We start from the raw sequence: 15047 nt of genomic DNA, 5'->3' as shown, positions 1-15047 counted from the left end.
TTATAAACGATTTGTTGCAATACGAAGAAATTCTTTCCATCAAGAGGGAACAATGAGGGTGCATTTTTTATTTTTGGTTTCAACTAACCAAGTCACAAGTAACTTCGGTATTTCGAAGAAATTGACAACTGCGTAATACTCTCGTAAAATAAAACATTAACTGCTTCCAATGTACAACAAAATGAAAACAAGACAGGAAAGCCTTACAGCGATGCTTACATCAACAACAGAAACCATCACATCCCGGTGAACGACCGCAACTAGGTTAAAACCGGGTATAAAGAAACGATATAATAATAATAATAAACCATCACATCAACAACAACCACTGCATCGACGACCCATTGTTTGATGGGGCCGGTGAACGATGGGGCGAATTGTGAACCAACAGCTTCTTAAACATCACTGCATGATAATCAGATTGCTTCTCTTCCCTAAAAATAATAACGACGCGGTCCCGCAGAAAAATTATATAAAAAGTAACCAGATAAGCCGATTGTGTTTTACTTTATAGATTGGATCGAATTGCATTGAATTGAATCGACGAATGATGACCATTAAGGTCAAAACCGTGGGGAAATAAACTAATAATAATCACCATATTAAGAATCTGAAAAATAAAGCCTGAAAACCACGATTCTGCTCTGTCGGTATGTGATGAAATTCCCGTTTTTAAACGTTTTCAATACTAGGCTTATGCAATGCAAAATTACCAGACGATGTTTTGCCTTGAAGGTTAAAGTGATATTCCTTCGAAACGGTGGTCATTAATGACGCAATATACCTTTTTTTGTGGAACAGCCTGTCTGTTTCAAGTTGTTCGTTTTCCTTTTTGATCACAAGAAAATCTAAGTTCGTCTTTTGGACTTGAAATTTTTATCCGGTTATTGGGCTGGGAAATACTGCGGATTCCGATTTTCTCATTAAACACTACTTAACTGCAACTATTATTTATTAGTGACTACCCGATTTTTTTTAACGTAGGTAGTAGCATGTGTTATCTTACTTTATGTTTGAATGCTGACTAAATTAATATTTGAACTTTCAGGTAAGCGTTGGAAAATATCTAAAGGTCAGAACTAAGGAAGAATTATGTTTTCGTTTTTGAACGTGGAACCATTGCGTAAAGGGTGCACATTTTTCATGTACAATCAAATTTTCAAGCATTTCAGTCGGTACTTGAAAACGTTAATCACGTTGTTGTGCAACACTCTAACTTGTATGAAGTGGTATTTTTGTTTGTAACTTCACATAAACCCATGGAATATCGCTTTGTCAGCTTATCCAGTTCCAGAAGTGTTATTTAAAAAAAAAACCTCGATACTCAACCCAGCAACCGACCGCAGCAGAATCCCCAGAACTCGCCAGCAAAGGGCAATAGCTATTTATTCTTTTATCATTTTATTCGTTTATGGTTTTATATTTTTCAGCATGGCGAAAAATTAAAATAGACACTTCCCCACCCCCTACCGGTCCATTCGGAGTCATCGAAACGAGTCAGGCATTTGCAAAACTGCAACGATCCCAACGAATCTCCGAAAGTCTGACCAAGATGGGAACATAAGCCATTCAGCCGGATTCAGCCAGCCTCGACCCTTCCGGAAAATTGACACCGACTGTTGATATCCCCGTTCTCCGTCGAAGTCCCCCAATCTACTCTGTAATCCAACCCGATTGCAACCGGTTAAAATGAGGGTATCTGTTTATTACCGTTATTATCTAGTTCCCCACTCGGCCGGCATCCTTCCCTCTTTTTCGTTCCGTTCCGTTCCGTTCGAAATCCCCGACAAACTAGCAACTCACCTCCCTCTTCACCACCGACGGCTTGCGGCTTCCACCAAGCAGTAGTAGTAGTAGCAGGAGCAGCAGCGTTTTCTTCTCGGGGAAAACACGACGAAATCCCCGTTTTTAAGCAGTCTTATTGTTGAACTAGTTTTCCTTTATTGTTGTTGACTTTCCCACTCTCCGTTCTGCCTCCAGGATGGATCCCTCTATCCGTGGGCTATCACTACCTGTCTATCTTTGCCTCACTCCTCCACACTGCACCGAAATCCGGTTCCCGGCGGCCGCACACAAAACGGGTATCGCGCGGTAAAAATTATAGCAAAAAAAAAGAAGGAAAATCAGCACACACTTAACTGCTGCTGCTGCTGCACGGATCTACGTCCTTTTTCCCGATATACCTGGCGCGCGCGATTTTCTCGTGGCGGTGGCGTTGGCAAAGTTTGCAACTAAACTGGGCTCGCACACAGCTTTCGTGCAGAGAGAGAGCGGTTCAAGTTTGCAGAAACCCCGAACACGTCAAGCCCAGCAGCGTCCGTAGCCCCCCTGTCCCCGTGCCTCACCCGATTCGGCGAGAGCTACACGGGGAACAACTGACTCCAAGACCAAGATTCAGTGGCTTCCGGCACGAGCGCACGAAGTGGATGAACTCCTCCGCTGCCCGCTGCTGTCGATTCGGCATCGGAAAAAAGGCGTTAATATCCATCACAAAGTGCAGCCGGGACCGTCGTTTTTTTGTTCTGCTGCCTTAGCTCTGCAATTCCTCCGCTGGTGCACAGCACAATCCGATGAGGGATGGAGCGGGACAACCGGATAGACGTCCCAGGGCTGTCGACTGCGCAGACTCCCCGCCACAGACACAGGTGAAGGAATGCACACCCGGTCAAAGTGTTCACCCAAGGGCTACACCCCCCGAAATGCACTGGCTCATCGACGTCGGTTTGCCAGTGTGCTGGCATGCTCGGATGAGTGAGGACCGGTCCTGTTGCCGTTTGTCCTTCGGCACGCGGTGCCAACGGCGGACGTAATTTTGGTTCCCACGCTTACAGGTTTGCTGGTGCGATAACGACGACGACGACCGACGACGACCGACGGGGCTCTGCGGCCGGAAAACATTCCGGCAGGCGTCATCGTCACCGGAAATGGTCGCAGGAAATCTGATATCGGGCTTATTTTTTCAAAGGGGGAATTTTTTTTCTGTTGCGGTCCTTCCCCACAGATGCTTTTGACGACGGTGGTGCAGATTTGGACCGATTGATAAGCGGAACCGGAACGAGTAAGTGAGCCTACCGAGGAATTGAATTGATGAGGACGTATTAAAATTTGACGACAGAATTATGTTAATGAATTGTGGTTCGCGTTTATCCGGGGCGGTTTTGGGTTGTGCGGCCGGGCAAATGAGTGGTCATTTTTCATTTCCGACGTAGGCTCGTTCCGGTGCGGTGAGAATTGCCATGAATGTTGAACATTAGAATGGAAGACGATGCGATAAGATTACTACGGGGCTGTGGTCATTAGTTTGGGGCAGATAAACAAGTGCCCTATCGTAAGCTAATCTGGTTGGCTAATGAAGACGTCTTTCAAGGTTATTATCGTTGTTGCTATTTTTCAGCTGCCGGAGTTAGGGTAGTAATCTTTGACATTAGACACAATCGGGGGCTTTGTGATAACAGAAGCATTCATTTGCAGACAGTTGGAATAATATTCTCGTGAAATAGCAGTGTTGATTAGTTGTCAGTCGTGTTTACTTTTGGATTGCTGGCAATAAAGAACTAGAAGTTATAATCCCGTCTAAAGCGGGATTAGTTTCGACGATGAAGCTTCTGCCGCACTCGAAATGGTGTTATTTGTTATCTAAGTTGTTAGAGTTTGAGTAGCATTTTCGCAAGCTAAACGAAAATTATCCGAATGATGAGTTTTCCTGAGATCTTTCAATCTTTTGTTAGAATATTACACTGCTAAAAACCCACACGTTTTTAAAAAAGTGCTTTCCTGAATAAATTTTAGGCACTGAAAAATTAAGTACGCCCCATTTGTACTATAAAAGTCTATAAATATAAAGTGTGTCATCATATGACACGTCCGAGTGTCATCACAATTAATTCTTAAGACTGAACATGTTCAAATCGAATGCTTGGAACTTAACACAACATTGTCACTCACTTTTCTCCGAGATGGCAAATCCAATTTTCACAAACTTAAATTCAAATGAAATGTCTTGTGGTCCTATAGCTTGCTGTCGAATTTTATGCTCATCCGATTTTCGGTTCCAGAACTACAAGGCAATATGTGCAAATCTATTAGAAAATGCGCACTCAATTTTCTCGGAAATTTCTTATCCGATTTTTACAAACTAAGATGCAACTAAAATTTTTTTAAAAGTCCCCGAAAAGCTGATCCAGATCCGACTTCCTGTTCCGGTATTACAGCACGATAAGTGAAAAAATTTCAATTTCATGAGTACTTTTTGCAAAAGTGATGGCGAAACGAGGTGAAAATTTTTGTTAAACTTACTGGTAAATTCATCTAATTGACAGACCTTGTCAGTTGGTGGATATATAAATCTACTTTGTGACTACTAGTGCCCGGTTTCCGTTTCCGAATGCACCGGTAATAGTGAAGGAAAGCTCCAAAACCGGAACGCACTTTGATTTTTTAGCAACGGTTAAACCATGATTCAAATTATTCAAATTAAAGTTCTCATAGTCTTAAAAGATACTGTGCTATTTCATCCAGATCCGACCTCCGGTTCCGAAATTGTAGGACGATGAGAGTCAAAACTTTCAAACTGTCATACAAAATGATGCAAAACCGATGATATGCTGGTACGGAAGAAGAAAACGCCACGGCCTTGCACACAACGTGCTTTGTTCGATTTTGTATAGCGTGCAGGGTTACCACATTTAAATCTATATTGAATTGACATAACTGTTATCAGCGTATAACAAATTGAAAAGAAAGCTGTTGATTTTATTCAAGTTGAAAAAGAAAACTTGTTAGAATCTTCTAGTGATGTTTTTATGAATATAGGTAATATGGAAAAAAGCATCATTACACCACTAGATGGATAAAAACGTGCTTAATCCACCTATCAGTGAGATGATACCTTTTTTTATCAATCCGCATGTGTTTTTTTCATGAATATTCTTCGGTTTTCATGACATTATTTTAATGACCGTCGTTTTAAGCTGCAATTTGACATTTTAATCACTCATTACTCTATCTAAAAAGGTTACAATCGATTAAACTTTTCATGATATGTCGAAGTGAGTTCCACTTTAGAATTTACGGTAATTTAAGGTGCTTCCAGAGCCGGTATTCAGGAACCAGCATAAACCAAACCGATTCGTATGGCCATATGACGAATAAATTGCAATAGTTTTGAGTCCAACTTTCAAGCTTTTCGGGATTATCATCTTCTATATCGGTTTGAATTTTAAAAATTCATCCTTCTGTAATTCCAGAATCGGAAGTCAGCATTGAATAAAATTAATTAATTTTGTGTGGGACTATAAGTTTATTTTAATTTGAATTTTTTTCTGAAATCCTATTTGGCTTTATTTGAGAAAACGATTGAGCTTTGAGAAACGATTCGATACGGGAGCCGGAATTCGAAAATCGGTGTAGCCGAAGTCAGACAAATTCACCTGATTAGTTTACATTTGTTTCAATATGTTTAAAAATCAGTATAGACATCTTTGAGAAATCGTAGTACGAGTTAAATTGTTGGGTGCCTTCCGAATCGAAAACTGAATACCACTAAAACTGAAATAAGTTTATTTGGTTGTCGACTATTCAAATCAGCAAATATTAGATGATTCTTAGATATCATTTGAATCTTAGATCGGTTCAGCCATCTACGAGGAAAATAAGTTACACAATTTTAATTTCGTTTCACATATCATCCTGTAGTTCCGGAACCAGAAGTCGAATCCAAACATAATTCAGGAACCTTGTTTAGGAGCATACGAATTTTCATATGAATCTGAGTTTGTAGAAAACGGTTGTGTCATCTTCGAAAATAAGGTAAAAATTTAGTGAAATTATTTGTCACATACGCATTTGCTGATCTCGACGAACTGATTCAAATGGTATATGGGTGTTTTATTCTTCCAGCATTTATTGCTGTAAGCAGTTTAAATCAATATAATTATGAAATTGTTCAGAATTCGGAAGTACTGCCATATTTCCAATATGTCATATTCGAACGATTATGTTGCCAAAAACGAACCGTGCTAAAATTGGTCCGAGGCAAAATGTCATGAAAAATAATGCTGTTCACAGTCTTTTTGGTACTTTGAAACTATTGTATGTAACAGTATAAAAAATCGTGTTTTACGTTGCTCCCAAGCCTTTCTTTGTCATACAGCGCTCAGAACTTCTACTGCTGGAATATGGAAGAAAAGTCGCTTACACAAAAAATTCGATATCTCCGTTAAAAATGGACGGATTTTAACAATCTATGGCTTGTTGGATAGCTATTAACGTGCGGAATCTAAGTTTGAAAACATATTCTGTTTTCAAGGTCAATTGTGACAGATACTGTCAAAAAACTGAAAATTTTGACATAAAACTTCGAATAACTCAAAAAGTAAACATCCGATCTCAAAACCATTCAATAGCGTTTTGGGTGACGGGGAGACCTTTCATTTGCGACTAGTTTGATCAAAATCGGTCCAGCCATCTCTGAGATCTCGACCTCTTAGTTGACAACACACATACAGACACACAGAGACATTTGCTCAGTTCGTCGAGCTGAATCGATTGGTATATGTCATTCGGCCCTCCGGGCCTCGGAAAATTTTTCGAAAGTTTGAGCGAATTCTATACCTATTTTTTATATATATAAAAAAAGGTAAAAAGGGTTTTTTTTTTGTATATTTCAGATGTGGTTGTGTTTTTTTAGGCAATGGAGTTGATTGCTTAACAAAATTATTCTGTTCATGTACGATAAGAATTCGGACGACGTAAACGAAATTAATGTTTATATTAAATGTACAAAGCAGGGGTGGAAATAAGCAAATTTTTTTGATTTACAGTAAATTAAAATAGTCAGTATTATCTTTTCATATCACATATTTATTGCAATCATAATCATATTGAATTTTGAAATGAATGATTTTTGATAAGATAAATTTTGATTTTACTTAGAATTTTAAAAGGTCTGCAATTGCATTTCCCACTATCTAAAACATAATCGCAATTTTAGTTTTGTTACCCAATTTTTTAATTCACGGTGTCCAGTTTTTTGATTCACAATCGGAAATCTTGATTCACATTTTCATGCGCAAAATGGTCTTATTTCCACCTCTGGTACAAAGTATAGGTCTTTTAAAATAAATCATATGTTTATCAAATTATTAGTGTCTTCCTACTTTATGACAACTTAATGACAAACTCTTACGTATATGCATGCAATATAAAAATGAAATTCGTATGAGAATTAAGTGTGAAATCTTTTACAATCGATCTTTCCTGATCTGAAAATTAAATTGTAAGTGTCTAGACAAATAAATATCGAGTGTAATGGATTTGGAACATTTGTTTCTTTATTGTCTTCGATTAGAGTTAACCTTTCGCACAGACTTTGGCTAAATAACTAAACACTAATGTTAACTTAATAATATTTTTGATTTGAACGTGTCTTTGCTAGTATTAAAATCAAATAGATGATATACGCTGTTGAGTCGATGGCAACAAACATTCATTGGATTGTTCTGACATTAGATTTGTAGAGCACAACAATCCAAAAGACTTGTGATGATGCGATACAGTTTGAGATCATTTGCATACATTACTTCAAATGACGACAATTCACTGCAAAGATCGTTTACGAATAGAACGAAGAGAAATGGGCCGAGATGGCTCCCTTGTGGAACACCCGATGTAACATTGAAGGATTCAGAGAATACAGTTCCGACTCCGTACGGTAGCACTACGATCAGTGAGATACGTCATAAACCAATTAGTTATCAAATCAGGGAATCCGCTTCGTCTCAATTTTTCCACTGCGAGCTGATGAGGAACACGATCGAAAGCTTTCAAGTTTTTCAAGTTTGTCGATCAATGTAGAAACGTAGCTCATTAGGTTTGCAGTAGTATACCGCTTTCGGACAAACCCGTGCTGATATCCAGTGATCATGTTTTACTGAGGGATAAAGAAAATCTAACAGCATGCGCTCGTATACTTTAGATAAGCAGCTCAGAATTGAGATGCCTCTGTAGTTAGTGACGTCGTGTACGTTGCCGGTATTGTGAGTTTTTTTTCACTTCGCTGGAAAATATTGTTCAGCAAGAGAGCGGCTGAAAAGCAGAAATACAGGCAAATCCAAAGCAGAAGAACACTCCATCACGAAAGACGGTGATTTAATCTTTTTCGTTGATAAAATTCAAGTGTTATATTTATAGGTTCTAATATGATCTCATTTCAATGAGATTTGAAGAGATCGAGCCCTATGCGGCGAAATTCAGTGTAGAATACTTCTTTACAACGTATCCATTTTTATCAGTGTACACACTAAAAATCAATTTCCGGAAGACACGAGAATCTACGACCAATCCAGTAAGTATAATAACTACAAAGTATTATTGTTTATAATCGAAAGCTTCTTCCAGATCCTGCTTTCACTGTCGGAAATTCATTATAACACGTGGGCTGAAAAGTCCCGTGCCTCACACATAGATGGCGCTAGTTTTATTGCAATCACCTTTTTAACCTATTTTATAAATATAAAAAATAGGTATAGAATTCGATCAAACTTTAGAAAAATTGTCCGAGACCCGGAGGCCCGATTGTCATATACTGATCGATCCAACTCGACGAATTGAGCAAATGTCAACAAAGAGGTCTCGATCTGGATCGATTTTGATCAAACTAATCGCAAATGAAAGGTCTTTCCATCACCCTGAACGCTATTGACTGGTTTTGAGATCGGATGTTTACTTTTTGAGTTATACGACGTTTTATGTCACATATCGATCGAAATTTTTGGTAAGCGACTTTTCACCTTATTCCAGCAGTAGGAGTTTTACGCACTTGATGATAAAGCGATGCTTCGGAGCAAAGTGAAACACGATTTTCAACACAGCTTTATGCGATTGTTTCTTAGCACCTAAAAGACTATGCACAGCACCCTTTTTCATGACGTTTCAATTGTAAAGACTGTCCCAGAAAGTATGGACGCAACCAAAAACCGCTGCCATTTCGCAATGGTTCCGAATCTGTCAATTTTCATGGCTGCGTCCTGTTGTTTACACTCTTCTCTAACCACTTGTGCAGTTGTTTATTCGTTTTCATTAGTTTGTTTCGAAATGCGTGGACTTTCAGCAGAACAACGTCGAAAAATTGTGTACAAATGAAGCACAGAACGAGGATTGTCACTGAGAAAGATAGCAAAAATGGAAGGAGTAAGTGAAAAAGCCGTGCGAAATGCAATCAGGTAGTTCGGTGAGGATAACACCTTTGAGGATAAATCGAAAAGGGGTCGAAAAAAAGGTCCTTCTAACCCTAAGTTGGATAAACGTATACTGAAGTCGTTCGAGTAAAAGAAGGAGGTTTCAGTTCGGGATGTGGCCGAAAAAGTAGGCACTTTGAAGTCAAATGTTCTCCGTGCTAAAGAACGTTTGAATTTTCGAACCTATAAGAAGCAGAAAAAACCAACACGTAGTCCGAAACAAGAACCATCGATCAGGCCGAGGGGTCGAAAGCTGTACAATACGATTCTTGCTGGAAATTTGAGCTGCATAATCATGGACGACGAAACCTACGTGAAACTCGATTACAAATCCTTGCCGGGACCACAATATTATACGGTGCGAGAAGGGCAAGTGTTAAACCAGTCCGAGACATCAATTGAAGTCGAAAAATTTGGTAAGAAAGCTATGGTCTGGCAAGCAATTTGTAGCTGCGGTAAGATTTCGAAACCCTTCATCACGCCTGCTTCAATGAACACCGAAATATACATCAAGGAATGTTTACATAAACGACTTCTACCCATGATTCGAAGCCACAAGGATCCTGTTGTCTTCTGGTGAGATCTTGCTTCTTGCCACTACTCGAAACGGTAGAATGGTATACTACCGAAAACGTGACTTTCGTCCAAAAAGACCAAATTGCCCATAACTTCGACCAATTGAGGAATTTTGGGCATTAACGAAGGCACATCTTAGGAGACATGTCTCGGCAGCCGAAACCATTCAACATTTCGAAAAAGATTGGAAAAAGATCGTTGATGGCTGAACCGATTTCGTCAAATAAAAGCTCTTAATGTCCCATAAAAGCTGCTTTTTTTATATCAGATTCGACTTTCGGTTCAGGAGATACAGGGTGATTAGTGTAAAGAACTCTCAAAAATTTATCGGGTTTGTCGGGTTTTCAGATTTTGAGAGTCGAAGACCAAATAAACTTATTTCAGTTTTACCGGTATTCGGATCTCGATCCCGCAAGGTACCCAACAATTTTATTTGAAACGCATTACGACTTCTCTAAGATGGCTACTCTGATTTTCAAAAATTCCGAATCTATTTAAATGGCTTACAATCCATTACGCAAATTTACCTGACTTCGGCTACACCGATTTCCGAATTTCGTGTCCGAAAGTATCGGGAAAAAAAAATCTTCAAAGTTGGGTTCAAAACTAATTAATTTATGGACATACGAACTATTTTGGATTATGCTGGTCTCTGGATATCGTTTCTGGAAGTACCACAAATAATTACAAAAAAGTTAAAGAGGAACTCCCTTCCACATCTCATGGAATGCCTAATCGATTGTCACACGTTTAGATTCTAAGGAACAATTTCAAGGTTCATACAATTTCTCTCTTCGATTCGTGTTGCAGTTCCAAAACTTTAATAACAATTTTAAAACGACGGTCATTAAATTAATGTCATGAAAACTAAACACAACGAAGAATATTCACGCGAAGAACACATGCTGATCGATAAAAAAACGTGCTTAATCCACCTAGCAGTGAGATGATACCTTTTTTATCAATCCGCATGTGTTTTTTTTGCATGAATATTCATCGGTGTTTTAGTACTCATTAGATTGTTTCAATGACCGTCGTTTTAAGCGGCAATTTGAGATTTCAATCGTAAATCGGATCGAAATTTATTCTAAGCGTGTGACAATCGATTAAACATTCCATGAGATGTTGAAGTAAGGTCCACTTTAGACTTTTTCGCCATTATTTACGGTACTTCCAGAGCCGGTATTCAGCAATCAGCATAACCCACAAAGATTCGTATGGCCATAAATGAATAAGACGAATAAATTGCGATAGTTTTGAGTCCAACTGTCATCTTCTTAATTGGTTTGAATTTTAAAAACTCATCACCTGTAATTCCAGAATCGGAATTCAGAATTAGATAAAATTAATTAATTTTGTATGGGATCGTTTAATTTGAATTTTTGTTTTTGAAATTAGGTTTCGCCTTTTTTGAGAAAACGATTCGATACTGGAACCGGAATTCGAAAATCGGTGTAGCCGAAGTCAGTTAAATTTACCTGAGGAGCTGTATTGTTTACATATGATTCAAAATGTTTGAAAATCAGTGTAGACATCTTTGAGAAATGGTAGTGCGAATAAAATATTTTTGGGATCGGAAAGTTGGATCTGACTAAAAAGCAAGATGTGTTATAGGATCTTAAGACCTTTCATTTGAATCTTAGATGGTTTATCTACGAGAAAAATGAGTAACACTATTTTGATTTCGTTTCACATATCATCCTGTAGTTCTGGACCCAGAAGTCGGATACAAATGTAATTCAGAAACCTTGTTTGGAAGCATACGACTTTTCGTATGAATCTGAGTTTGTGGAAAGCGGTTGAGTCATCTCCAAGAAAATTGAGTGAAATTATTTGTCACACACGCATTTGCTGATCTCGACGAACTGATTCGAATGGTATATGGGTGTTATGTTCTTCCAGTATCTATTGCTTTAAGTAATTTAAATAAATGTAATTATGGAATTACTTTCAACTTGAAAATGCTGCCATCATCTGGTTTACATATGGCATATTCGAACGATTATGTTGCCATAATCGAACCGTGCTAAAATCGGTCCGAGGCAAAATATCATGCTGTACACAGTCTTTTTGGTACTTAGAAACAATTGTATGTTACAGTATAAAAAATCGTGTTTTATGTTGCTCCCAAGCATTGCTTTTTCATTCAGCGGTCAAAACTCCTACTACTGGAATAAGGCTTACACAAAAATAACGATATCTCCGTTGAAAATGGACGGATTTCAACAATCTATGGCTTGTTGGATAGCTATTACCGTGCGAAATCCGGAATTTTTGCGTCGATATGTGACAATGGATGAAACATGGATTTATCACTTCACTCTAAAATCAAAACGATCGAAAAGGTTATTCCCTCGGTATTTTGGTATGCACGTGGTGTAATATTTATCGACTATCTCGAGAAAGGAAATACTATTAGCAGTGAACATTATATAGCGTTATTGGAGCGTTTGGAAAAAACTACATGAATTGAACATCGAATTGCTCCCACATCCACCATATTCGCCTGATTTGGCTCCCAGCGACTACTGGCTGATCGCAGAGCTGAGAAAAATGCTTGCCGGTAAGAAATTTTGCACGAATGAAGAGATTGCCGGACGGGTTCGGGTTTGGATAAAAAATTTATCTCTGGTAAGGGTGAGTTCGGGTTTGAAAAAATGCTTACCCGATCATCTTTATTGGGTTGGAAGCTTTTTTGACTAACTGTCTGTCTAAATAGAATAGATAGTCGGTAGAACAGTGGTGTAACCTAGAATTCGGTGTGATGGGAATTTTCTTCGAAAATTTAATTGTTCCTCTTCAGTCAGAGTAAACCACCCGTTCACAGATCTGTCTTAACCGTGTTACCAGTGCGGGTGTAGGTAAGTGTTCCTTAACGGGTAAAAAGGTAATAGAGCGAAACTCGGAAACTACACATACGTGACTAATCAGTAAAATGTCTTCCACCGGCACGACGGTATGATGAAGTCGGTTCGTCGAGTGGTGGGATGGAAGCTACTCAGGCTAGAGTATGTTAAAACGGGAGGAAATTGTCTGATGATGCGTACTTTGGCTGTTATTTTTCAGTTTTGTCTAATAGTTTACAACCCATTCACTAAACGACGCTCTAGTTGCCACTTTATCCGACGTGAGTTTTGGGTTAAACTTCGGTGGAAATGGAAGTGTGACGGCGCTGATTCCCTTTGATCGCGTTGATATGCCTCCTCTCCTCTCGGATGATAGTCGTACGAAGGATATGTTGTCGGAACTCTATTTTTGTGGAAGTCAAGTGATGCACACCGTTGGAATTTAATCGCGCAAAATCTTGAAAAGAATGTTTACTTCTTTGAATTTCTAATTTGCGCTACAATTTAGAGAACATTAAAAATGTCCACCAATTTGATCATTTGATTACTCACTCTCCAGGTCGGGTTTCTTCAGCTAGACAGAGCGACCCTTAAGTTAATCAGTTTTTCTATCGCGCCGCCACACACACACGGCAGCCCATAAATTTTCGCTCAAATCACATTCAATTTAGCAACACACTCATTTGTATAGCAACCCTTTCTGTTTCCCTGAAAAACACCGGCTTGCCAGAAGCGAAAATAACGAATCTCCTGGTTCATTCTTGGGTGCGAAAAAACGCAAAAAAGCGAGGTGCAATTTTCATTATTTCTTAAATCACACTGGAGAAAATAAATCAAACACCGGTCCCCACATTCTCCGGGCTGAAATCGAAAAGATCTTTGTTCACTCTGCAAGCATCCAATACCAACATCCAGCAGCAGCAGCAGCAGTAATTAAAACGATACGCGAAGACCGTCGTGCAAACAATTTTCATTTATGAACGCTCGAGTGGGCTGGAAAACGAGATCGCGCAACCCCAAACTTCGCTGGTTCGCACTCATTTAGCGACTGGAAATCGGTGGGAGGAAAATTCAAAAACCAAAAAAAAAAAAGAATAAAGTCACTAACAACAACTGACTAAGGAAGAACTGGAGGAGGGCCTCGAGTCAAGAAACCAGGTTTTTATTTACAAACCGGTCGTAAGACGCGGTCGTTTAAGATACGCGCCATCATCATCGTCAAGAGTGCAGGAGAGCGGCGGAGGAAACGAAATCACACTCGCGAAAAAAAATGGAACGCGCGAGGTTTGAGAAGTTGAACAAACAAACAAACAAATAAATAATAATGGAAATGAAAATTGCAGACGAAAATCGTTTGTAAACCCTTTTGCGTTGTCTTTGGGAAAACACACGGAGCGAGTGAACTGCTGTGTGGAACTCCGATTGTGGTGAAACATTTGTCCCGATGGAGTTCATTCCAAAAAAAAAACAATAATGCTTTAAAATCATTCTCCAGCAACACACCATTTTCTACGCTCGAACACCTTAATTTGTTCGCATCCGGTTAGTCGCACGATTTCCTCTTGCCTGATAATGACAGCAAATGCAATTACCACTTGTTCCGTCGCCCCTTCGCTCTCCAACCGGCAGCAAAACCTCTTCAAGTTCAAGTGTCACCATCGATTCGAGCAAGTGTGAAGAAACGTTGCAAAATAGCGCAGAATAGAACAATAATATTTCCCGAGCAATAATTCCATTCTTCCAAGCCCGAACCGTGGAAAAACTACCCCCCCAGTAAATATCCGTTCGCTGGTTGCATGGCTTCTCCTGGGTTAGAACCGCTACCGGTCGGGAAGATAAAACGAGAGCAAGCAATTATAATATCGGCGAAAGCAGCTTGTCTTCAGTGTCAAGAAACCTAATTATCAACCCAAGAATTCGCATGTTTTCCGCCCTTTTTCCAACGCAACCCGTTCCGGTTACGAGCGGGAGATTGTGCAAACGTACGTGGATTTTTGGCTTGGCTCGAGCAGACGCATTTATTACGCGAAGTGACGTGACGCCGTTCCGCCGTTTTTAGCCTCCTTGCAGGGCCGGAAAGATACAGAAGACTGGGGCCTTTTTCAGTCTGATTCGGTTGGGATGCACATTGAAAAGGGGAAATCGAGTAAAAGCTATAGCCACTAAAAATTAAGTTGGATTCATGGTAATTCATTTAATGGAACAGTGGTTTGAGCTTGTTTCGTAGTTCTATTTTGTTCAATCACCAATTTGATGCGATGGTTTACTATGGCTTTATCGAAAATTCAGTTTATCAGTGTTAAACAAAGCAAAAAGAGCAAAGCTGTGAGTGAGTAATGTCAGAGACATAACTGAATTGACGTGAGTATAAATAAAACTTACACGCTTA

At 39.3% G+C, this 15047-nt stretch overlaps 1 protein-coding gene across 2 annotated transcripts in view; it reads right to left on the bottom strand.

Moving 5' to 3' along the window:
- The window catches only part of LOC131426182 (myelin transcription factor 1-like), a 36584-nt gene extending 34219 nt beyond the window's left edge, over window positions 1–2365 (bottom strand). The window contains exon 1 of one of the 2 annotated variants that reach the window (XM_058588700.1): window positions 1804–2365. The gene's annotated coding sequence lies outside the window, so the exon portion shown is untranslated. The remainder of the gene's footprint in view (window positions 1–1803) is intronic. The other variant, XM_058588699.1, reaches the window with a different exon arrangement.
- Between the last annotated feature and the right edge of the window lie 12682 nt (window positions 2366–15047).

This window comes from Malaya genurostris, chromosome 1 (assembly GCF_030247185.1).
Source record: "Malaya genurostris strain Urasoe2022 chromosome 1, Malgen_1.1, whole genome shotgun sequence".
In the NCBI taxonomy this organism is placed as follows: domain Eukaryota; kingdom Metazoa; phylum Arthropoda; class Insecta; order Diptera; family Culicidae; genus Malaya; species Malaya genurostris.
The sequence above is the reverse complement of the archived record's forward strand: the minus strand, read 5'-3'. Positions and strand labels throughout refer to the sequence as shown.